The 27,489-nt window shown below is 36.8% G+C and overlaps 1 long non-coding RNA gene across 1 annotated transcript; it reads left to right on the top strand.

The window, feature by feature from the left end:
* Nucleotides 1–14,124: 14,124 nt before the first annotated feature.
* LOC136793914 (uncharacterized) lies at nucleotides 14,125–18,452 on the top strand. The gene is made up of 3 exons (XR_010839998.1): nucleotides 14,125–14,201; nucleotides 14,838–14,894; nucleotides 18,234–18,452. It is a non-coding gene; the product is annotated as an uncharacterized lncRNA (long non-coding RNA).
* Nucleotides 18,453–27,489: the final 9,037 nt, after the last annotated feature.

Raw genomic sequence — 27,489 nt, 5'->3', positions numbered from 1 at the left:
GTTTCTACACCTACACATGGAGTCAAAGGATATACAGATAGATTTACGAATTTTCAACTTTGCAAGGTAGTAAAAAATTATTTTCCAGAGCTGTTACACCAAATCTTAATCTTTCTGGCATTGTTTAAGTTTTCCCTTCCTTGCCAGTTCTTGGTACTTTGAGATTTCTTTGTGTCCACGTGCAGCTGCTGGGTGGTGGCAGTTACATCAGGCAGGCTGGGACAAATGCTGGCTTGTACCCATCTGCTGTTTCACTCCAAACGGTGCATTGTGCTGTGGTTGCTGCCACTGTTACTGTGGGATCTGGAGTCTCCAAGTCTCCTGCCTACAAGAGCCAGGTAACAACCAATCTGTGCAGGGAGTTAATGCTGCATGGAACAATTTTTGACCACTGAGAGACAGGAGATGGGAAAAAACCTGCTAGTGGGAAGCAGCCACATAGCCCAGGGAGATCAGCTAGGTGTTTTGTGACCACTTAGAGGGGTGGGATAGGGAGGATAGGGAGGGAGGGAGGGAGACACAAGAGGGAGGGGATATGGGGATATATATATATATATATGTGTGTGTGTATAGCTGATTCACATTGTTATAAAGCAGAAACTAACACACCATTGTAAAGTAATTATACTCCAATAAAGATGTTAAAAAAAATAATGTTTTCATTTTTCCCAACTCCAAGAATAGTTCTAGAATCCAGTATTTTTAGTCAACCCACTACATTTATTCAACCTCTGTGGATTTACTCCCATTACCAAATATTAGTTGTGTGATTATTATTACTATTAATTTTTATTATTATTTTCTTACATGTCTTCACTTCTTCCCTGCCACTCATCTATTATCCCCTCCCACTTGTTTATCTGGGACTATATCCACTAATAAAGCATTAGCACGTCATTGTATTTAGGAAACTCAGGCTAAGCAATGAGTAATCTTATTTTTTCATGACTATTCCTGGGGTTTTCTGTTTTATATAACTTTAACAATCAACTTGTCCTCAAAAACCATGATTCGATTGTTATTGGAATCACATGAAATTTATGAATTAACTGGAGGAGAAATTGCAATTACATCGGTCCATGTTTATAAATGATCATGGTATAGCTCTCATTTGTTTAGGTCACTTTTAGCTTTTTCAGTGAATTTGCTGCAACCAAACATCTTTTGTTAGTTTTCTTAGGCACTTTAATTGTTTTTGTTATTGTACAGACTATTCTTCATGAATTACATTTTCTACATATTTGTTGCTAGAGTATAGAAATGCATTTTATTTTTGCATATTGACCTAATATTCAGTCACTACTCTAAATTATTTTCTTATTTATCATCTTTATAGTGTATTTTTCTATGTAGGCAATGTTATTATCTATAAAAAACAACATTAGAATTCATTGGTAAAACTCATCTGGATATTGTTTTCATCATCGACAGGTTTTTGAATATTGGTTACTATTTTTGATAGTTATAGAAATATCCAGACATTCTTTTTTTTTCCTGATTTAATTTGCATATATTATATTTTTCTAGTGGCAATAAATTAGAAAATTTATTGGTCACCAAGAGACATATTTGGATTTCTAAACAACATAATATTAAGGGGGAAAATCTGGAAAATATGCTGAGCATTGCAGCAACTTTTCAACATAATCCTCTGTAATTGCTAATCACATTAATTCATAAGTAATCATTAATGTATTCAGCTAACCATATATATCAGTCATTGACTATAAGCATTGCATGTATTATGATATGATACATTAAAAACTCAACCTTTAAGAGATTACAGTTCAATTTTTAAAAGGTAAGAAATGAACTTAAAATAACTAAAACTTAAAGTAAGAGATGCTCCACGATCCCTAGTGGCATAGAGAAAGTAGCGTGAGCACTGGGGGGAAAGATGGATAACTGTCTGATGAGGGGTCTGGGAACTCTTTGACCTGGATTTCCAGCGGTACTCACACATTGTCCAGGTTTAACAACTTCATTAACATCACTTCTATACTATGGTGAGTATTCATGGCCAGGACTGTAACAACAGTACCATGGAAGTGAAGCTCCCTGGCCTCTCTGGGCTAAGGAAGTGTGTGGAGATGGGTCAGCAAGAAGTGCAGCCAAGCAGCTACCATAAAACAAGCTGGCTGGAGCCAAATATGAGCAGGGCTGGTTGAAGCATTTTAAGGAAATGATTAAACAATAAAAAAATTATCTGCCAACTCCTAAAAGATCAGGTTGATGCTTAGACAGGAGTTATTTTGAATAAGTACATAGAAACTGGCAAATAATAGCAAAACTGATTTGTTGCTATGATACAGGTACCTGCTAGATATTTTATAAATAACATTTTATTTAGATATAAAGGAGGTAGATATTATCATCTCATTTTTCAAAATGAATGTATCAGATGTGTTTGTCAGTGCCAGCCCAGGAAGCCAAGTCTTTTAATTTAAACAGCAAAGCAATTGGCAAGAAATCTGGAGAACTTACACCAAAAAGTGGACAGAAATCAAGGAAGACTAGACGCAAGACCCAAAGCAAAGATTACCCCACAGGGTAGGTGGTACCACTTTGTTCAACACTGCTCAACACTCCTGCCCCTAAGCTCTGGACAATCACTCCAGCTGCCTCCTGAACACTATGTAATGAATTAATTATTAACTGTTCCTTCATCTCGTCGGCACCCACTGAAGACCCAGACCTGTAGATGAGAGTGTCTGGTAATCCATGTCCTAGAGTCAAGAGGAAGAAAGCATTTGCTCTTCTCAGGTCTCCAAAAGAAAGAGTTTCATGCCTCCCACACGGACTCTCAGAATTGGATATTCTCCCCAAATTAGTAAAGATTTCAGATGCCCATGACCATGGGGTCAGACTTCATTTTCAGGATGGCCGAGCTAATGAGCAGAGATGTTTTTCAGGCTCAGATCTTGTCCGAATCAAAACCCCATAAGCTTTACTCTACATGGAACTGAACCAGTGGCAATAAATTGTACAGAAAAGTTTTGTTATAGAAAGTGTATAATTTTTACAGCAATATATTGAGAATAGTTCTCCCATTGAGAATCTATCCTGTACAAGAAGATGCTAAGCCAGACAGAGTAGGGGATTACAGTCTTATATTCTTAGATTTTTATGGTCTAATTAGAGATCATGCTCAAAAAAATTTACTTGTTAACACGTGAGTTCAGAGCTGAAAGAGCTATGGTCATTCAAGTTTGGGAGATAACAGTGTGAGCTGGGGTGTTCCAGAAAGCTACAGGAGGGAGGACTGGGATTCAGATATGCAGGGGATGATATTTCAGGTAAGGGAGGATTTGCTTCTGCAACAGTATATGTAGGCACAAATCCATCAGATTGTAATGCAAAATTTTTTGGATTAAATTCATGACGTCATTAAGGAAACAAAAAAGTTAATCATTGTAGCCACTGGACTTTAACTATAACTCAAAATCCAGTCATAAGGATAACAGATAGGATTATGGGGAGTCAGAAAGTAACTGCCAGGTATTTCAATTTGAAGGAATCCTGTTTCTGGAGGAAAGATCAAGAATTGAATACAAGCCTGCAGTGATTAGGAAATAGACATGGAGAAAATGGGAATGGAGAGCTGTACCTCCAGCCAAGATGTGTTTGCAAAAGAGGTTATCAACCCGGAGAGCAGGTTGCTGGCTGACAAAGAGTATAGGCGGCTTTGGGCAAAAGTCACTAGTGACAGGTCCGAAATACAAACACATCCAAACCCTGTGTTTTGTTGCTTCAGGTAGGGTTCCATTTACTCTGGCTTTGACCTTATGAAAACATTGTGAGTGGCCTTGGAGCAAAAAGAGTAGTGTTGCCTTCTGAAGTAAAGCCAAGAATAATGCTTCAATAAAGAATTGTAAAGCAAACTCTCAACCAATACTGCATTCTAGAGATGTGTCATTCAGTCCTGTTCACATCAGGTGGTCACGTGGTAAAGTACATGTCTGGTTGGACCAAAGACACTGACATGAGTATTGAAGCCCCGATGTCTTCTGTAGGGAATGCCTTCACTTCTTTATAATTAACTTCACATAAATAACCTCACTTATCGGAAGTCCTTTGCTGGTGAGTTGCATGATTACAATCACACATGAAGGATCCAAAGGGATCTTAGAGATCTGGCTTTTAGCTATTTAATCTGGGTTTTTTTTCTGCTTTTTGAGAAAATGGAATCTCATTACACATGCAAATGAATATCAGAAGTTTTTTTACTGCTTATGTAACATAGTGAGTATTGCTATCCAAGGAGGGACTCCATTTTTCAACATCACACGGTACACTGTTTTAGATATATTGAGTGACTGGTATTATTTATTGCATAGATATTTGAGTGATTAGATGATTACATGAGTGAATGTAGAATTGAGAGTGATATAATAATGCACAGAATCAAGGGATTTTCTTTGGGCTATGAATCAAATACCGAAATGCAAACATAAAGATGATTCTTGTCTGGTTCGTGCAGACTGTAATTAATATTTATTAGGTAAGGAGTAGAGTCTCTGGCTGGGAGTTTAAATTAACAAGCAGATGGTTTCTCTAATGTTGAAAGTGTAGGTTGGAATATTTTAGCCCAGTTAACATCAATCAGCTCCATACCTCTATATTCTACTTGCACTCTTCACACACAAATGTGATATTTTGGTTACAAGCAGTACCTGGGGGGCAGATGGTTTAGGGCAAAGTTATTCTGTTTCCTGGAAAGACAACTTGAAATGCTTTATCACAGCCTGGAGACAGTTCTTTGTTCATTGCTACCCTCACAGGTAGGAAATCAATGCTGTAAAAATGAATTTAAGGGCATCACTATTTTATTCAGTATGATAAAATAATTGTAGTAAGCTAAAAAACTTTCTGTAAGTTTCAGTATGTTCATGAAAATCTGCTAGGAAACCTAATGCATTTTACTCCATTTTCAATCTAGAAAAAAAAAGTCTGATTATTTCTAGAGTCTTATTGCAACTCTCTTTTGATTGTATTATGGAGGTAAAATGCCTTGCACGTGATGATTGGAACGTTGTAAATGCTCAGTAAATGTTACTTTCCTTCCTTCCCGTAACACTTAAAACTTACAGTTTGCTTACAAATTTTAATATTTATGAAGCACTCAATTTATTTCAGACATTGTATGAGTGCTTTGCAGGCATTATTTTGGTTAATACTCATCCTGTCCATGTGAAATAGGGACTATGATTATCCCCATTTTCTAGTTTAGAGAAGTAAGTCACTCATCAAGGGTCATAACTAGTGATCCACGTCCGTCTTATCTTGAAATCAAAGCTAGTAGGTATTTTACTACTAAATTAAATATGTTCACCACTTTAAAAGAATTGGTACATTTAAAGCCCTGATTACAAGAATTCTATTGTGATTTATATGTTTGTGTAAAATGATTTATCTTTTTAGTTAGTGATGAACTCCATAAGAGTAAGAACTGTTTTTTTTTTTTTTTTCATACATCTTCATATCTTCCCCAAAGTCTGAGGTAGAGTTCATGCTTAATAGATATTTGGTGAGTTAGTGAGTGAATGATTCCAGAAGAAATACATGACAAGAACTGCTGGTGAGTACTTAGTCTCTCCCTATTCTTCAGGCTGAAGCTGTGTGGTCACCTGTCATAGACGATTTAGAAAGAATTACTAAATCATAGGAAAAATTGTCCTGGATGAGGATGTAAGCAATTTGTGCAAATGAAATTATTTTCAACTTGTTTCTACGAGTGTCAAGAAATTTAGAATTGGGACTTCCCTGGTGGCACAGGTGGTTAAGACTCCACGCTCCCAATGCAGGGGGCCCGGGTTCAATCCCTGATCAAGGAACTATGTCCCACATGCACGCTGCAACTAAGAGTTTGCATGCCACAACTAAGGAGCTGGCAAGCCTCAATTAAGGAGCCCTCGAGCTGCAACTAAGGAACCTGCCAGCCACAACTAAGACCTGGTGCAACCAAATAAATAAATAACTAATAAAATATTTTTTAAAAAAAAAGAAATTTAGAATCTTATTTATGTTATCCCCAAGAAACTTTTCCTTGCACTAAAAAGTATGAATCTGAATCTAAAAGAAAAAAACAAAAAGATCCATGCTATCCCCCCATCACCACCTTCAAACTTCAGAGAATCCTTTATTGTTCCAAAAGCTTTGCTCCAATCGTGCAGTTCATTTGGGCTGTTATAACACAATACCACAGTCTGGGTGGCCCATAAACAACAGAAGTCCAAGATCAGGGTGCCAGAATGCTCAGATTCTTGTAAAAGCTCTCTTGTGGGTTATAGTTTGCTAACTTCTCACTTTGTCCTCACGTGGTGGGAGGGGCTGGAGCATGGCGGGGCCTCTTTTATGAGACGCTAACCCCATTCATGAGGGTCCATACTCATAACCTAATCCCCTCCCCAAAGCCCCACCTCTTAATACAGCACATGGGGGATTAGGGTTCCAACATATGAATTTTGAGGGGACACAAACATTCAGACCATAGCACCTGTCTTGAGAAGTGATGCTCCCACGGCCACTGTTTCTAACTAAATTGTGTGAACAAAGTGTATTGGAACAATCTCAGGGTGTTTGTTAGAAAAGGCAGGTTTCCTGAGTCTCCACCTCAGACCTATTAAAGCAGAATATTTGGTTGTGAGGCTCAGAAAAATCATGTTTTACCCTATTTCCATGTTGGTATATCACTATAGTCTGAAAATTGCTGTACCCAGACTGTCCAGAGACAAGAATAAAACCCCAGGTCCTATTATCCCCCCACCTCTACAATACACATACACACAAACATGTACTAATGTCTGTCCTCCTACAGTGTATTAGTCAGGGTTCTCCAGGGAAACAGAACCAAGAGGCTGTGTGTATAGAAAGAAAGAGGAAGAGAAAAACAGAGAGATTTATTTTAAGGAATTGACTCATGCAGTTGTGGGGACAGGCGAGCCCAGAATCTTCAGGGCAGGTCAGCAGGCTGGAGATCCAGGGAAGAGTTGACATTGCAGCTGAAGTCCAAAGGCAGGCTGTAGACAGAATTCCCTCTTCCTCAGGGAAAGTCAGTCTTTTTCTAAAGGCCTTCAACTGATTGGATGAGGCCCACCCACATTAGGGAGGATAATCTGCTTTACTCAAAGTGTACTGATGGAAACATTCATATCATTCAAAAAATATCTTCACAGTGACATCTAGACTGTGACCAAATGTCTAGCTATGGTGGCCCAGCCAAGCTGACACGTAAAATTAACCATGATTCTCAGCAATAACACATGAGAACGCTCATAGGGTTTTATTCATCATAAGATCTCAGAGAATAAATGATTCTGGACAGAGAGCTCACAGACTCACAGTTTCATAGTGACACTTTAAGCACAAAGTAATGCCAGAGATTGAATGTGTAGTTCCATTTATCTTAAATGAAAAATGACCAATGAATCCAAAGAGAAAATTCCAAGAAGTAATTTTTTACAATGGTTTTTAATATTATTCACACACACACACACACACACACACACACACACACACACACACAGAGGAATTTGCCTATTTAATATGCCAAGTCATTACATACAAGGTTTTGAATCTTTTTAATCCCCTACCAAAAATGGATGGGAAAAAAAGAAACATAGGCAGCAATGAGGGGTAACTTATCCCTCTGATCAATGTCAAACTCAAGAGAAGGTGAAATTATTCCCCAGTTCATTTGACCACAAAGTGAGATTTTTTTCCCCTCCCAGTCCTGATTCAGTCAATGTTGCTGACAAGTTGGAATTCCACCAGAAGGAAAAATATTACAAGTAAATGTTTCACTCTTGATGTTTAAGCCAGAGAGCTTATTTCTCTGATTCACTGAAGGAGAGAGAGACTGGCCATTCCTCTCATGCGCCCTCAAGTTTCCATTTTGGAGTGCCAGCAGGGCTGCGGGAGAGTATGATTCCAAAATGCAACCTCCCTGAAATGACTGATTTTGCTCATGAGGGCTACATAATCCATATTGCTCTGGAACTTTTATTCTGGCATTGATTTGGTGAAATAAGTTAGGAGGTATCAAGATTCTACTTTTTATAACACATGAATTCTTTTTTTTTTTTTTAATTTTTTTTTTTTTTTGTGGTACACGGGCCTCTCACTGTTGTGGCCTCTCCCGTTGCGGAGCACAGGCTCTGGACGCACAGGCTCAGCGGCCATGGTTCACGGGCCCAGCCGCTACGCGGCATGTGGGATCTTCCCGGACCGGGGCACGAACCCGTGTCCCCTGCATGGGCGGCGGACTCTCAACCACTGCGCCACCAGGGAAACCCATGAATTGTTCTTAATGGACCTTTAGTTGAAAGTCCTCAAACTGGTTTTCCTTTACTTATTAATGGTAAAATGGGAGCTTTTAAAGTATATACATGAAGTTCCTCATTAATAATTTTCTTATAATTTGGCAAAGACAACAACTTCATCCATTGTGATAACTTTGCTAAACTAATCTGGAGGAAATTTTGTGTCTGATGATTGTCTCATGGGATATAATTTCATTCAGAGTGTTCTCATGGGATGCTTTTTAGAATAGAGCTCAAATACACATGCCTTTCAACCTCATGGGATTAGAATTTTGGCTTCTTTTCTGTTGGCTTTACCATGTCTCTCTCACTAGAACTCACGTATACTATGGAGGTTTTTATTTTCACCCAGCTTCCTCTTAGACTTCTGCATCTGGGACTAGGAATAAGTCCTGGGGACAGAATCTAAGGACTGAGCGACTCTGCACTTGTAAGTGAAAAAATTACAAATATTTGCCCTTGAGGGCACCTCAAAGGCAAAATCCTTCTTGAACTCTTTTCTTTCTGTCATTAGACATGGGATATTAGTAAATTCATGATAGATAGATAGATAGATAGATAGATAGATAGATAGATAGATAGATAGATAGATGATAGATAAATGATAGAAAGATATAGATAGATAAGGAGAGAGAGAATATTTCTAAAATAATTTTTCTAAACTAGGTATATTTTTGGAAATCTGCTTCACTGGTTTGGGGTCCCATTTTCCACATGAAGTCACTGCTTCAGGTAATCAGTTGTCTAACTATTCCCCCAAATTTTCAGTGTCATTCCATCTTCTCTGCTTCTGTGAAAGCTATTTATAGCTTTTTCTATGATGTTCTCCATCATAGCCCCTCTACCCACCAAATCCTACTCATCCTTCTAAATCTAAGCAAAGAGATCTATTATCCCAGTTCCTCCAACTCCTTAGACCTAAAGTAATCTCTCCACTCTCTGATTGCCTATTGCACATACTGTCACTACTGTAGACTGTACTTTCAGTATAAGGTATTGTCTCTTAATTGTAGTGTGTTTATTAGTCTATTCAAGGTGCTTATTCACCTCATACTGTGCCTAGTCACTTACTGAGTATTCAAAATTATGGGTAGATTGAAAAGACAACCTTAATCAAATAGACTCTCAAATTATGTCCACATGGTTGTTGGTAGAAATGACACTTCAACAATCTGCACGTTGTAGGGGTTGAGCGTGATATCCTCTCTTGAAAAAAGGTGTGAATTCTAGTGTCTCTAAATAAAGACAGATTCATGACTTCTGTTTCATAATCATTCCCCATCCCCCCTTCCCTGGTAGTGAGAAATTCCCATTCTTCTCATTGTTGAAAAGCAAGATAGTTAAATTAGAGGTAGATAATTCGCTAATCATGTCATTTGGTGTTACAACTGTTATCAGGAACAAGTTACTAACAATAAGCCTTACATTTTTCTCACTCACTACCCAACCATGGAGAATCTCTGCAGGGACTCAGCGTCTATTTCGGTGCTCTTTTTTTTCTATGCTCTATGCATAAACATAACATTGGGATGAGTCAACAAATGCTATTTTGGTGTGGCAATGGTGGGAGAGAACAATGGTAACTGTCAGAAATATTTTAGAACTCCCATAGTTCATGAATTAGATTCATAGTTATGAAAATTTTGGAATAGGTCGTGTAAAAGAATTTTTATTTTAATATGTACCAGGGTTGTGAAAAATGTTAAACAATGGTTTCTGGATTTGTAAATATCACAAATGCCCATCCATTCATTTATTTATTTATCTGATAGTATTTGTAATCTGTGACCTGGAATGGCCTTCCCCAAATTTAGAAGGGAGCTGTGGGGATCTGCCAAAGTACCCATGATATAACATGTATTCCATGAAGTTTTCTCTCACCAGAAGTAGAATGGCATAACCAGTACCTTCTCTTAGTATGGACGGGAATCACAAGTCAAATGAGACATCAATCTCTTGCTTATGCCTCGTTTGTCAGCTACACTGGTTGAACGAAGAAAGACATTCCAAATTAAACATTATAGAAATTGATTTGTGATAATGCAGGAATTTCCTTTGGGAATTTTTTTTCTTGGCAACTTCTTTTGACATGAGTAATTCCCATTATGAACAAGGAAAATCTAAACAACAGAATTCATTTTTCTTCCCTTAATGTACATACTTTTGGAGCTGTTCCTCTAGAATAGTATATATCCTTTCCCTTTCCATGATTGGCTGGTAGTTTCTACACTGTGATAAAAATATTTTCCATCTTTTGGGAGAGTTGAGGCATTCCTATAAGAAATAAACAACAATTTCAACCCCTCATCTTAAAAAGAATTTTGCCTATTACAACAGAGTTAAAAATGAAGGCTAACTTTTTATACACAAGAATTTCACAAATTTTTTTCTAGTTATAATAGCAATGATTTGGCCTTGGAAAATCTTGAGAAAAATTTATTCTTAAGCTATTTAGATTGTTTATAAGAGCTCCATGGTTTCAACTGTGAACATACATCTGTCTGATAAAGATTTTATCATATTTTTAGATACCTTTACTCAAAGTATGTCAACAGGCTATTTTCAAACACCTTCCTTTCTGGCTTAAAGTAAATTACAACGGATCTTCCCAAAAAATACAATGATGGACACACAGAATGATTTTCTTTTTTATCTTAACAAATAATATTGATGCCTAAGTACTGATGATTGACAGGCATGGTACCATATTGCTATGCATGGTTTTGAGCTGTACGGTAAGTTAGTCTCTGGAATGAGGCCACATAATCCTCAGATGCTGAGGTTATAAACTATACATAAATGCAAGGTAATACTTGAAAACAATGCTATTTCCAGCAAGTTAGATTTTGTCCATCAAGCAATATGAGAGATTGAAATAATTATCTGAAGGACAAAACAAATTATGGACCCCTTCCTTTTCCCTGAATCTGTTCTTATATGCCAGAAATTGTAGAACGAGAAATCAATTTTAACAATTTAAAAATTGAAATAAGTTTTGGTTGATTTATACCAAAAGGGATTGTTCATTTTTGACACTATCAGAAATATTCTTCATTTAAAAACAAAGGAGAAGGAACAAATTTTTAAATTGAATAATGGATTACATGGTAAACTCTATAGCAGTAGGGAACAGATTGAATTCCAAAATATGCTAAGAGGAATCACAGATTGAAGGTGTGGTTTCAAACAATCATTATAAAATGTGCCACTATAAACAATGCTCTGTCCAAAAATATTCCCCAATACACATGAATTTAATCTGATTCAAAGGAATCATAATCTTAAAGTTTTATTTAGTGGAAAACAAACATTTTATTGCAGAATTTTTTGAAATGGTCAGGGGATGAGATATATTGGAACAGAAGCATGGGGAATGATAATCATTTTATAGACAGAGAACAAAATAACGGGAACAATTTTAACTTAATGCATATTTACACCTCCTTAGTAAACAATAAGGAGGAGAAAATTTTAATATAATAATTGGTGTTATATTTTTAAAATCTCTACTATATGTTATTTAGACCCAATCAACCTATAATTCATATGAATTTTTAAAATAGTCTTCAAGCTAGTATTCCTGTTTCTGCTCTTCTTTTCCTGGTTAAAATGTAACCAGAGTCATCAGTCTGAAAAGCAAAACTTATCATGTTTGTTTACTTCAAAACCTTCAATGTCTAACTGCTTCCCATAGGATGAAGTTCAGAATTTTTAGCATAAAGGAGAAACTCATCATAGGGTCTCTGCCTCCTTTTCTAATTTTATCTTCTATAGCTCCCTACATTTATACAATCTCACCTATATATTTCAAACTAATGCCTACGCTGCTTATCCTCAAATGCAAGGTTTTCCATGAAGTACTGATTCCCTCATTCCTCTTTAGTCCTTTTTTATACCCTCCATTCTTCGGTCTTTACACTCCAGCCATGACAAACACCTGCTGTTTTCCCACTCATCATGTTATTTCATTCCTCTGAAGCTTTGTTCATGTTTCCCTTCTGCCTCAGTTTCCAATCCACCCCTTTCTTCACTTGACTAACTTATAATATATTGTCCTCCAGGAAGCTTCTCTCATCTTCTTCTGCCAGTTTCACTTATTTTTCCCTTCCTGCATTCCCATAACACCTAGCCCAGACTGGTGATAGAAAGCTTGCTTCACTATATTGAAATTGTCCTTTTAAGTCTATTTCCCTTATTAGAATAAAAGCTACATGAGGGCAGGGACTGTCTCATCTTTATATTCCTGGCTTCTAACAAAATATTCTAATATAATATGCTTGGCATATTATAAGTTCTCTGTAATATATTTTTGAAATGAATGTTATCTTTACAAGGTGGAAATCATCAGGAACCCTGCATTGGACAGACTCAATATTTTTAGAAAAAGATAACCAACAGAGCTTCATCATGGTTTATGACGCCTCCATTTTTTGTTTCTATACAAAGATATATCTCCCAGCCACAGAGTTTCTGCAAATTGCTAAAGTGATCTAAGCATTTGAGATTCTATTATATTGTCAAACAAGTAGCATTATAAATCATGTGAAAACTTGGGCTTTCATTTGAAATATTGTAAAAATGTCATGTAAGCCTGGTGTCCCACAACAGGCTCAACACCAATGTTAGTGGTGTAGGCAAGGGAAAGGGGATTCCTGAACAAGAATCGTAAAGGGAAGTAGTTGACCAGTATTAGGATGGATTGAGGGAAAAGACCAATGTCGCTTAGAGAGAAGCACAGATGAATAGCTCTCTACAACTTACCCACCAGCCCCAAGAACAACTCAATTAAAACAAAAAGAAATGAAAATCAGGACAAAACCTGCTATAAAAGAAGATATAGATAAGCCATCCTAGTGATATAGGGATATGTGCCTGAAGACAATAGCAACAGAGTGATCAAGAGGACACATCAGTATATGGCACAAGTAGAGTGAAGTGGTCTACCACTTTAGGTAAACAGTGCTCTGAGAGTCCATTCATTCAACAAATATTTGTTGTATTCAAAATATTTTTGGTCTCTATGTGCCAGGCACTGTGTCAATCTTTAGGGTTATGGGTGTGAAGACAGAGAGATTCCTTCTTCCTATAGAATTCACTGTGGAATATGGAGAATTGGGAGCACATAACTGACCATAAATCACCTTCAGTGGAAATTGTACTGTTTTTCTCTTCATTATGTTGACTAACTAATATCGACTGGGGAAATTCCTATAACATAACTTTTAAATTAATTTTCACATAACTATGTGGTATCGCTTTGGGTTCCTAAGTGTGGGAAATAATCTAGGAAAAGAGAATTGATGCAAGTCTAGTGAGTAAACAGTTTATTGGGAGGTACAAACACAAGGTAGCCAAGTGAGGGGAAAAAAAATAAGAAATGAGTTGAGAATAGAAAAGAGGAAAAGAAAGTACAGGTGGTACATTATCAAGCTGGTCTCAGCCTTTCAACAACAAAAAAATGCAACACATGATTTGGTTTTATAAGATGACCCCAGAGAGGCCACCCAGAACTTCCTCCTGTATCTGGTGACCTTCCTTCCTTCCTTCCTTCCTTCCTTCCTTCCTTCCTTCCTTCCTTCCTTCCTTCCTTCCTTCCTACCTTCCTTCTTTCCTTCTTCTCTTCCTTTCTTCCTTTCTTCCTTTATCTCTTTCTTTTCTCTTCTTTCTTTTCAGCTGCCTCTGGATGTTCAGTCTTCCCCACGGGGTGTTAACCGTCACTGTTCTTAGCGGTGCTACCAACTCCCTTATGGCAGACACTGGGGAGGCAGAGCTACTATGGATCCAGTTAGCCCAGGCTTTGGCCTCACAGGAAGTTTCTACTATGCTGATCTCTGAAGATAAGTCAGAGGGTGCAGGAGATCTACTACCTCTCTTACCATGGTAAGAGGATTGAGTGGACCTGGGGTGGTGCATAACTGGGTCCAACACATGTGGGATATATACCACTCAGGAGAGGTGATACTTTGTGGTACATGGACAGGGCATTAGCTAACATTGAACATAGTGAGTACATTTTCCCTTTATAATCCTTCTCACTATATTAGAAAGTCTCAACTGGTGCTAATCTAAAAATAGTACCATTATTTTTAGAAGAACCACTTTTCCCACACTTATTCATTTTTTTTTTTTAACAGACAAGAAAGATTTAATTGAAGACTATTGCAATAGGGGAGAGAGACTAAACTCAAATTTGAATATAGCAGAGAGAGCTGGGGATTTATAGGCAATGGCAGAATGAAGGAGTGGATTCTTAAGAAGAACTTGGTTAGATATCAAGAGTGGGGTAAAGGAACTTGACTGGCTGTCAAAAAATGGATGGATTTACTCTAAACTGACCTAGCACGATTCTTCCTAAAATTGGTCTCAACACTGATCTTCTTTTGTTAAAAAAAAAGGGATGATAGGTAAACAGAATGTAGCTAGAATTTAATTATATTGCTTTATTTTCATAATATATCTAGTATACTTTGTATATAAATATATGTATTTTACATATTACAACTCTTGCATTTACAGAGAGTGGCACTGGTGTATATTTATTAGAGTGAAGAAAGGTTTTCTCTCAAAATAAATGTAAGTATAAAAAGATATGTCAAAAAAATCATGTAACTGATATGATATAACTATATTGATAGGGATATACAGATAAGGAAAAGATCCAAAAGGAAGAATACAAATGATAAAAGGTTAAGAAGTGACACGTGGTATGATTGAACCTGATGTACACCTGAATATACATAGGATAACTTTGTTGCAATTAATTTTCTAATTAAATATCTGTTCTTAAATCTGTTTAAAAAAATATCAGGATGCACAAGTCTGAAAAATGGATTTAACTACATAAAACAACTAGTATGCTTCCAAACACATAGTTGGCATTCTATAAATGTTTTTGTCATTTTACTTTTACTGGCATAGGAGTGCCTTTAATTTAGGAAACAGGAAAAATGATGAACAAGCAATCTGGTACTGGTACAGTGACATTTTTCTTCCATTTGTTTTGAGAAATATACCTTTTATTTGCAGACTTTTAGAGCCAAAAAGTTGAGGGATAATCTGACCAACTCCTTCTTTGCATAAGGAAAACACAGAGGGGTTAAGAAACTTTCCAAAGGTCACACAGCTTGTTGCTTAAAAAGTTTGAACTAAAAATTCAGTCACATGAGGTCCATTTTGAGATTTTGTTAAAACATATTCAGTAATATGATAAAATAATATAATCACCCAATTAGACTTCTACACCCACATATCCCAGGAAGCAAACTGCCGTTAAGCCATCTTCCCTATACAAGTAGAAGGTCACAATTGAGCTGCTACTCTGAAGCATTTAAAAGTACCTATCATTCCCCTTTTCTTCAGATCTATTCCCTTTATTCCCTTATATTCTAGGACACCCTTGTCTTCTGGTTTCCCTCCCATTTGTCTAGTCACAAATTACTTGTCTATTTTATTACTCCCTCACTTTTTTCCTGCCCTTTAGGTTGGTTTTTGAATATTTTTCTAGTCTGACTCTAAGCATTTGAGGAAAGAACCAGACATTATGCGCCTCCAAATACTGGGTGGGCCAAAAAGTTCATTCAAGTTTTTCCATAATATCTGATGAAACCCCCAAACGAAAATTTTGGCCAATCCAATAAAAGTACAAAATGCTACCAGTGAATCATTCTTTCAAGGAAAAAAAACACTAAAATTATATCTGAATCTGATCAGCCCTATAATTCCAACTGGGAAATAACAGGAAAATTAATACAAAATACAGGAGACAAGGTTACATGTTAACCAACACCACAGACATGCAATGATTCATACAAAGACTGTGGGAAAATTTACAGGGCAGTAATCATGAATCTCCAACAAGTAAATGCCGGGGGGAAAAAGTGAGGAAGAGACATATCAATGTACTGTAATGAATGTAACTTATTTGGATTCTGCTTTTTAAAATGTAAAGATTATAGACAACCGAGAAAATATGAGCAGTATCTAAGTACTTGATATTTCAGAATTATTATAAGTTTTCTTAGGTTTGATTGTGTTACTGGAGTTTAACCTTGAATAAAACACTCATTTAGCGTTATATACTAAAATATTTACAAGTGATTAAAAAAAAAACGACTCAGTGAAGACATAGACCACAAAATCCATATAGTAGAAAATTCTTCAGGACAAACTACCCACTTTTTTGAACAAATAGGTTGAAATGAAAAAAAAAATAAATGAAGAAAAGACTTATGAATTTGTAGATTAAAAGATACTTTAGAGATATATTAAGCAGTGACATATAGGAGTTTAACTGTATCATGAGTCACAGCAAATGGTTTAAAAAAAAGATTATGAGACAATTTAGGAAATTTGACACTAATTTAATTATTTTGATGTTATTAAAGAACAATAGTTAAATTTTAAGTGGGATAATGATGTTGTAATTGTGTGTTTTTGATGGAGGCCTTATCTTTTAAGAAATATTTATAGATTAAAATGCTGTGGTGCTTTGAGTTTCTCAGATGGAGAAGTGGGGAAGCAATGAGGATTACAGAGATGACATAAAGTCAGCTATGAGTCTACAATTGTTTAAACTGGATTCTGGGTCCATGGGGGTCCATTGTAGTCTTCTTTACATATTTTATATGTTTGAAATTTTTCATGTTTAAAGAATAATGACTACAACCAATTTAAATGCATGTAATTTATTAAAACATAAATTCATAAGAAAGTTTTTTGAAAATAAGAAAAAGAAACAAAACAAAACTCTTTGGACATTAATGGAGATTACTAGAGTACCTACTCACTACTCCGAAATCTGATGCATTAAAGGAATATAATTTAGATATTTATTTTTACTTTCTGGTGTGAACTGAATTTCAAGGTAACTAAATAGTCTAGTGTATAAGAAACTTCTATACAGAATTCCAGCTAATAATGCAACAACATTTTAGAACTAGAAAAAAAGACAATCCTGCTTTCATCCTTAGTGAAACACCTGGTTCAATCAATAGCCATAAATGGATGGTAAAACTATTAGGTAAAATTTGAGAGGGATCTCTATAATCGAGGGATAAGGCTGTTACCAACCTGTACCCACTGATTGTTTTTTTTAAATTGGAGTATGTTGCTTTACACTGTTGTGTTAATTTCTGATGTACAGCAAAGTGAATCAGCCATACTTATACATATATCCCCTCTTTTTTGGATTTCCTTCCCATTTAGGTCACCACAGAACACTGAGTTGAGTTCCCTGTGCTATACAGCAAGTTCTCATTAGTTATCTATTTTATACATAGTAGTGTACATATGTCAATCCCCATCCCCCATTCACTGAGTATGTGTGGTGTGCAACTATTGTTATCCATACCTTGTAGGTAAATAAACTGAGACTTAGATTATATGGCATTAGCTCCCTCACACTCAGTTGGGCAAAGTCCAGACTAAGTAGGTCTCAACGTTACTTAGAGTAGCTAAAATGTTAGGGGAAATTACATTATACTTATTGCCAAGTACCAAGCAGAGAGAGTCAAAAGAGAAGTCAGAAGAACGGGAAAATGAGAGTTAGACTGAAAATGGAAAGAATAAAGGAAAATCATTCTGAAGAGCACAGAAAATAATATCTTAGTGTGTAACTAAAGCTTTGATCTTTGGTTTTGGGGAAAATTAGGTCACTGACAATGTTTGGACTCAAAAAAAAAAAAAATGAGCAGAAAAAAAGTAACTCTAATATTACTCTCTTATTCTTAGTACTTCTAAATGCCTTACCCAACACTAATCTCCATTCTGTGTCTGGCCCTGTAGAAATAATGTTCATTTTACTGGGTACTTGCTATAGAGTTTGCATTTTGTTTACAATATGGTCTTTAGAGCTTCATTTTGCTTTCCAAAGCAACCCTAATCCTCCTCTTCACCCATGTCAACCTTTCTCAGGAACAGAGAGACCTGTTTTTTGGTACTTGGGGAAGTGCCTTGGAGGATGAACATTTCAACTTCCACAAGAAAACGCACTGAGGCCAAAACACAACACTGAGATGTTTCGGGAAAAAGCAAACTACTTAATATGCAAACACAAGCACTTCTCAGATCCAGAAGTTGGAAGTGATGTCTCCTGCCTCGAAGTCACTCTCGAGAAGAGCAGTTGCTGGTAAAGAGAAGCAAACATATGGCAAGTGTGACCAGCAGAGATGTGAGTGTTGCCAATCCGAAGTCCAAAATAGACTCCCCCCCCGTGCTTCTTCTCATCTCCCAAAATATTTGTGCATGTAAATCACCCACAACTATGTCAGATCACAAGACAGTTGAAGTTACATGTAATTATATTTAGGTACAATCATAACGAACAGGATTTAGAAAGATGTGTTAGCAGGAAATACATTTTATTCACAACCAAATGTTTTGTCAAAGGATGAAGCTCTTAAGAGCGATCAAACTAAGACGTAGAAAAATCAGTTTTTAACTAGGGAATAATTTTTATTTAAAGCAAAATATAATGTTTGATGTCAGTAATTTTGAAGAGAATCCAAAAACTTAAATCTCCTAACAAAATATCTTATGTACTATTTTTTTAATAATTAATAAAAATGAAACAAAGGGAAGCAGATTCCAATAAACATAGTACTAAATCTGTGTCAATATTCACATTTCATTCACTAATATGTAGATATAGCATTTAGTACATTCCAGGTACCATAGTAGGAGCTGAAATTTCAATGTGAACAAACGAGATTTTGTCTCTATTGCTTTAATATATAAGTTGTATTATTATGTGGGTGTAACAAGGCCAACAGATCAGGAGACAAGTGCCATTGAAAAGACAGATTGTTATACTCACATGTTCCCAGGAGAAGGAGGCATACCATGTCATGCAGGCAGGGCTACAGCGAGAAGCATCGGAGTCAGTCAGCAGGCAGAGGAACTGCGAGAACACAAGCAAAAGCCTTGGTTATAGTTTCCATGAAACAGAATGGTGAGGCAGGGTAAGTAGGTTCAGGATTGATTAGTTGGAATAATTTCACAGCTCAGGGATCACAGCTCCTAGCTCTCTGGTGCCTGGCCCTTAGGTGGTGAGGGCAGGGGAATAGTTGCCCTGAGTATGAGAGCCTGATGGAAGAAGTGGCTGAGGAGTTGACTCTGGATTAGTGGGTTTGCATATCAAAGGTCCACGCATAGGAGTTGTCTACTACCTGGAGTAATTGGCTAACCCTTGGGAGGGACAGTCCCTCCAGTGTTGGCAAGGCACTAGATGTCAAAGCATGACAGTATGGAAAATAAAAAGGCATAGTTAACACATCTATGTGCAAGGATTTTGCTTCATAATAGAAAGAGGATAAACCAGTAATTGCCACAAAATACAACAGTGGGAATGGTAGGAAATTCCATATGAAATCTATAGAAGGGGGACCTAATCCAGACCAGGAAACAGAGAATATTTCCTGGAAATGATGTCTAAACTGAATCTTGAGAGCTGTAGGAGACAAAGGTTGAATGGGGAGTGGATAGAGGGAAAGGCAGAACTCACAGCATGTGCTGTAACCTAGATTCACAAGCTTGTCTGAGATATTTAGTGTCAGAAAGGGGTTTCATATGAATGGGGTACACAGCAAGAGGGGTATTAAGAGAAAGACTATTAGTCAGACACCAGATACCTACTCAACGCCTTCTAGGAATCTGGTCCTCTGCTGTAATTAGAGGTTGACAAAGTGGACAGTATGCAATTGTGGACAGCCTTGGAATCCAGGTAAAGAGTTCAAATTTTATCCTAGGTGTAGTAGGAATGCATTGAGTGGTTTTCAGGATACGCTTGGGGAGGGTGGAGAAGGTGGGGAGGGTGGAGAAGGTGGGAAGGCTGCGTTGCAAAATAATAATTTGATATTTTCATATAACTGTGATCTATAATAAACTCGGAGTTTCATCGGGGAAGAAGAAAAAATTTGAAAGCAAGTAGTGAGGCAAAGGTTTACTTTGGAGAGTTTTGTATTTCTGGATTTCATATACAGGTTCTGTAAATTGTGGACTTATAACATTTTAAAGTATTTTTCAGGAGAATTGAAGCTGGGATATAGGACACGACTGTAGTTGCTATTGTCCAAAAAGAAAATGAATTGTTTTACCTGCTTTTTCATCATGTTACTCCTTCTCAGTTCAAGTGAGAAATAGTAAATTAAAAATCATCCCTCAGCGTTGTGAAATTGATCATTGCCTGTTTTGCAGTGATGTTGCTTTTCCCTTTATTTCTTGTAAGATGGAAGGAATTGCATAAAAATCTTGAAAACCGCTAAAGACGAATTTGGGGGGTTGCTTTTGAGGTGTCTAAATAAATTTGAAATTATAGCAACTTTATGCTAACAACCATTTGTTGAGGGTCATGAAAAACTTTAAGTGGTATTACCACATTTGCAACTGTACAGGTAGATATATGATAAAAATGACAATTTTGTATACAGGTTCATGAGAAGTAAGTAGACTGCCCAAGGTGAAGAGCTACTAAGTCGGGGGATTTGGAATGCAAACCCAGCTCAGCCTGACACCAAAACCCAGGCTCTTAACTACCATGTTATAGGGTCACACCTTCTTCCACATTTCCTGGCCCTGCTGTGCTCCTCTGTACATAACATAGTCCATCATCAAGAAACAAAAACAAAACAAAAACTCACAGCTGGGAATTTTCTAGCACAATTCACAACACACAGTGAGGGCATTTGTTAGGTCACAACACAGCTCCTGACCTCACCAACCTTATAATATTTAATTTAATTGATTCTTTCCAATGTCAAGCATGGCATGTCATTTGAGCCTTTGCAAGCATAATCCAGTTTCCCATATGAGCTTCTGTCCATTCCACCTAAATGAATTGGTTCTGTTTACTAGGACTGCTGGGGGAAGCCAAGCAAAGTGAGTCAGTGAAGGCTTCCCAACACAGTAAAGGTTCAAAGTGACACCCTAGGGTTCACCAGATTTCCTCATTTCTTTTGGAGGAAAAAGAAAATATATTTTAAAGATATATTTTCAGGCACACACATGACACTCCTTCTTCAATTCCAATGACTTTGGTGGGGTGACAAACAGACAAATCATCATAAAAGAAGTTAAAATCTAGGGGAAATAAATAAGCTCTGTTAAAAGATGTCATTTGATATGCCAGAATGCGAAAACACAAAGGTACCATCAGTAGCCATTTACATTTTTTATCTTTTCAAAATATACTTTCCTTTTGTTTATAACAGTAACTTCATAAATTATAAGGAAATAAACAAAGTATAAGGAAAAAACAAGGAATAGAAAGAAAGATTATCTAATGACTCTATTTTTGAAAATATTTTATTTATAGAGTTTATTTTAAAAGTTTTATTAGTTCATGTTTGTTCAGAAGAAAAGGTAATTTACCTAAAGTTAAAAGTTGTATAAAATAAGCAGCTATGTATTTAAAGGAAATCAGGTACTGTTCCAAAATACCTCCCCAGCTGCACTGCTTTGTGGTCTAACATTTTACACTGTGTAATTCTGTAGGTCATAGTCTGGAAAACACCACTTAAAATGCTACTGTAACCCATTAAACCATTAATCAGACCTGTCTTATACACCAACCACTTCAGATCCTGTATCCCTCTTGTTTATCTGTGGCTCCATCTGCTGCTGGATGCCCTGCTGTACATGAGCTCCAGCCAATGTCAGGGCTGACCCCACCTCAGTTCCTTCTCAAGCTGCATAACTCCCTATCCTCCTGTTGATGCCAAGGGACAAACATCAACAAACAAGACCCTGTTGACACCTACACAAACTCAATCTAGAAATGATAGGGACTTGATGTCCCATAGGGTAAAATTTTAACCACTGGAAGTTGGGAACAGGAGATTACTTCTTCACCCTCCTACTCCACTAAACTGAGAAGTGACTCCAGAATACAAGATCCAGCAATCAGCCCCATCCTCTGTCCCTCATTCATTCCTTCCTCACTTTCTTTGTCCCTCATACCTAATCCCTTGGTTTGTGCTACCTAGTAAATTAATAGAACATAACACTTGCCTCAGGCTCTGCTTCCTGGGAAATCTAGACTAAGACAGACATTTCCATGTTCAGTTATTTATATCTATGTGTTTTTATGGTTTTATGATTTACCGAAGTATTTTCAGAACAATATTTCATTGAAACTTTTAATATAAGATTTTGGAAAAAAAGGAAATAAGAATACATAACTCATGCCCTTGATAAAGTATAAAACAATTATGCAAACCATATAACTTCAAGCTTTTCAAAGTTATTTGTATCTAATCCTGACAGCTTTCACTTAAGCCTTTTTTTTTTTTTAGGAATTCAGTTGGGGTCTCACCAGCCTTATGTTTTAAAAGAATTTTTTTCTGCTATTTCTCATCCTTGTTATCTTCACATGTGTTCTTCTCTTTCTGTTTGTTTTTATGTATTTTTTTCAAGGAGCTTTACATTGACTTGTTTTATGCTCACTACTCTAGACATATTCTTGTCTTAAGAGTACTATACGGTGGTTGTGGCCACCGGTATGAGGACAGTCTACTTGGTTTCACAGTTCCAGCTCTGCCAATTACCAGTTTTGTGGCTTTGCACAAGTTACTTAATTTTCTTGGATTTTTTTCTCACTGTAAAATTAGGATAAAAATAGTACCTACGTCATAATACTATGTAAAGGATCAAATGAGTAAATGAAATTAGAGCAATGCCTAGCAAATATTAAATGTATAATTAGAGATGTGTTGACTTCTTTCTTTTCTGCTACTATAATTTGAAGAGAGGGAAAAATCACAAGGCTGGAGCCAGAAAAACTTAGATGCAAACCTTGGGTTCCCAACTGAAAACTTGCTTGACCTGAGCAAGTCTTTTAGTCAACTCTGCAAATCTACTTAAAGTCTTGGTCCCTTTGTGAACTTCCATATGTCCACAATTCCTTATCTGAAACCCTTGGGGTTAGGAGGTGTTTAGAAATTAAAGAATGTTCTTATTTTAGAAATATAAGAAGACACATATCCAGTATATTATAATAATATCCCCAGTTGGGGACTGGTAGAGCACCTGGTAATCAAACACATGAACATGTCTACTGAAAAACTTTAGAAAATTTATACAAGATGGAATAAATTTTAAAATCTAAAGAAATTTAGTGGAATCAGAGCAGGTTTTACCACTGAACAAGCTTGCCATATGTCTTCAATCTCTTTGTATTTCTTGAATTGCAGAAAATGGCTGTGGAACTGAATTTCCAAGACCTCTAGGACACAAACCCCTCACTGTGACATGCCTGACCTTGAAGGAAAATACTTTTCCTCCTAAGCCCCTTCTTCCCTTCCTATATTTCCTGAGACGTTCATGAGGCAGAATCATGGCCTTGCATTTGCACATACCACTGATCCACCAGAAACTTCCCCTTTCTTTACTCAGATCTTTCATCTAATCCATACATAAACTTTGATTGAGTACTTACAGTATACAACGTAGAATACTAACCAAGAGAGGAACACAATAGCAAAAGGCATGATTTTCTATCTAAGAGACAGAAACATATAAAAGTGTTGACAGCATTAAAATATTCTATATAGATGGTCTGCTGAAATAGGTGGGTGTTTTACATGTCTATCTCTCCCGATTATATGTTTAGACTAAGTCATTTGAGAAACAGGATGGTCTTATTCATAAATAGGCACTAAATAATTGTCACAAAACTGCAGACAGTTCCTTCTTTGAAAATGCTATAAATTCTCAAAGGTTCATTTTATGATGTCTCTAGGGTTCTATGTTTTAACAACTAAAAAATATTACATTCTAAATTACTTGCATTCTCAGTTAGCATAGGAATCTATGTCCCTGGAAGCATGAATCTGCAGTTGGACTTCATTGACATTGGGAAACACTTTAAATCTTTGTACCCTCTAAAAGGAGAGAATGTTCTTATCATACGGACCTACCCATAGTTGAGTTGCTCTCTAGGGATATGTTTTCATTATCACATGATACGACATAGTTCATTAATGTCCTTAAAGATGAAAACAAAACTCCAGCTAACTCAAACAAAATATCCATCAAATCTACTGCTTGGTATCTGTTAGAGGAGATGACCAATTTGTGAGTCTATAATATCCAGTCTTCAGCTCCCCACTCAGTTTTCTGTGGTGCTAAAATCTGTTCTTTGGATTTGATTTTTTTTTTATCAATAAACATTTACCTCTGTGTGTGGTTCTCACCTCAGAGGTGTCCAAATATTTGTTCCATCATCGTCGCCCTTAATTGTTATTTACTGAGCACATTGCCCTGTCCCCATGGTGTCCCCACTAGTGCTGGACATGCTGCACAGCTGGATAATGTGTCTCCTCTCACTGTGTTCATATCTATCTCCCTCTCCCAATAGTCATACATCACACAACACAAATAATCTTTGAAAGCCCAGGCTGATGTTGTTATTGAAATAGGAAAGTTGTGCATCTTTTTCAATATTAATTTATTTTAGTTTCTTTACCCATCCCTGTGAACCAGTTCAAAGCAGTTAATTTGTTAAGTAGATTAAATAGAAATAGGACAGACTCATTTGTAAGAAACAGCTCAATTCCATTTTTCTTTTCACTGAAATATCAACCCAGGTATTGCAGCATTTCTTTCAAACCTTTCCTTCTGAAGGCCCATTTAAAAAAAACAAAAGCTAGAATGCATAGACACATATTGCACATTTATCTTGTTTTAGACCTTTAATGTCAAGGTGATGTCTGGAACAAATATTTAGTCATGCAAATTATAATCTTATCAAAAGAAGGGTTCATAAGAGAAATATTAGCACAAAGCTCTCTGTAATGAGAGCTGGGTGAATGGCACCCAGGTAATCATCTCTACTCTTTGTGTGGATATTTGACAACATCCTACTCAGTGACAGTTGCTTTATCACTGCCTTTAATAACCATAAACCAGAATATCTTGCATAATTCAGCAAGAGTATTTTGAAGGCCTTCCGTCTGTTTGAGGATGTCTGCTTTGCTGAACAGTTTTGTGTCCCAGGGATTTCTTGACTAACAGGTGCCTCATTATACACACCAACAACTGGAAGAGTGAGGAGCTCTGTAATTCAGTGTGCATCACCTTATAACTGCATAAAGAAATGAACTTCCATAAGGAAGGGAAAATGGAGAACCATTTAACTTGTCCAAATGCATTTAAGCTGAGATTTTAGGGAAGACAATTTGGATTCTGAACAAGTGTTTGTGGTTTAATCTCAATCCTCTTTCCATGCAGCTATGGTTTTTGCTCACAAACAGAACTACTTTGGGCAACATTATTTTTCCCTTTGCAGACTTGCACTGTTTCTAAGTTAACGCATATGGGAGTGCTTAAAGTACTGATTAAGTTAAAAATTATGTCTGGAGAAATTGTCTATTCAGCCAAAAGGAAAATAACACAAAGACTTTACCTATGAAGAACTCACCATAGCTATAGTAAGAACAAGCTCAAATTTGATTTAAAATCCAAGCTTGGGTTAAGGGTCCAGTTCATGGACTCTGGAATACCTCTTCATATCTCTGAATTTTTACCACCGAAACTAAGTAGAAGCTGAGATTCTGAAAGACTTCCTTAGATGTGTGTCTTTTGAGAATTTGGAGAGAGAATACAGGAATACAGTGCTGAGATTTTTAATAGTGCACCGAATGTGGAATAAGAGCAATAACAGTGCACAGATTGTTAGTACACAAAATGTGAAATATTAAATTGTAAAACCTCATGACAATCAAGAAGGCTAAGATTCTGACCCAGGACAGACTGTGACCTCAGGTTCATCCCCTGGATTCAGTGGCCATGGCAATGGCTATCCTATCTACCAGTTATCACAAGGGTTTGTAAGAATCAAATGGAACAATGCAGGATATCACTTAAGAAAGGATAATGTGCTATATAAGGATGGAATAAAATTGTTATTGATGAAGTTGTATTGACATTATATGGAGGAGTAAAGTTGCCATTGATGATTATATCTGTCTCAAATGAAGTTCTTCTCCAAGCAGACAGACACTGTCAATGTTAGACCGCATCATCCTCTTGCAATGGCTGACTCTTGCAAAGGTCCCTTCAAGGTTCCCTGTCTCTAGTCTTCTAACACTAAGTCTTTCTGAGCTCCACCCAGTGGCAATTCTGGTCACATCACTCCCTTTCTTAAAACACTTCTGAAGATTCCACACTGCCAAGTCCAGCTACTTAACAAGTAAGAAAGAACATGAATGTTCCATTAACCAAGGGTGAATGACATGCATATGTATCAGGAACAAATCACCGGGCAGCAAACAACCCTAGCAAAACCCTCAGCTACTTCACCCTGTGCTCATTGCTCCCCCTCAAGCACCTGCAGCTCCCGGTTGCTTGAAACACTTGGTTACTCCTCAACCTGTCAACTCATCATCCTCAAGCAGTGTTGGTGATTCCCTCCTTTATTTCTCCAGCCAGCAGTATGTCCCCATCACAGAGCTTGAATTTTAATTCTTTATTTCTAAGACCACCCTCCACGCAAACTTAGATAGCAAAATGTGAGTCTTTTCCCTTTTGATAGTGCTATTGGTTAGGAAAGAACTGGCACAAAATAATTCGTATTTGTTGAGTGAATGGATGTGCTGCCCAATATTAGCTGCTGCTGCTTGCAGCACAGAGGAATTACTATGGATACAGATGATACCTGCATTCCAACCTTGCTCTCTTCTCATTGAATCCCTCAAAATTCAAGTAAAGCTCCAGTGAATCTCTTTATAAACTCATATCATAGAGTTTCCACAATTGCATATTGAATTAATGAACAAAAATGGAAGTGAAACTTTGGCCCTTTTTTCCCAGTTTATTTTAGTTAATTTCTAACAAAAGCTTATTCTGAGCTTACTTTCATAATATTTGATGTTTTCATAACATTTTAAAATCTCTTAGAGTACTTTAATTCTATTAGCAACAACCAAGCATATCCTTTGACCTGTAGCCTCCATTCTCTTGCCTAGATGGTCTGTTTCAGCATCAACCTTGCAACCTAATTCTGGTCCCACCTTACTTTTTTCCTTTTCCAAATGGGATGATATCATGTGGATGTACAATTTGACTGTATCTCTCTTTCTTGGGTAATTTTATAGCATGGTATATTGGAAAGAACATTGACCTTGCTTTTCGTTTAGAAGACCTGATTTTATTCCTCTTCACACTGGCTACATAA

Source organism: Kogia breviceps, chromosome 3 (assembly GCF_026419965.1).
Source record: "Kogia breviceps isolate mKogBre1 chromosome 3, mKogBre1 haplotype 1, whole genome shotgun sequence".
Lineage (NCBI taxonomy): Eukaryota > Metazoa > Chordata > Mammalia > Artiodactyla > Physeteridae > Kogia > Kogia breviceps.
Note: the sequence above shows the minus strand (reverse complement) of the source record. Positions and strands in the feature narration are given on the sequence as shown.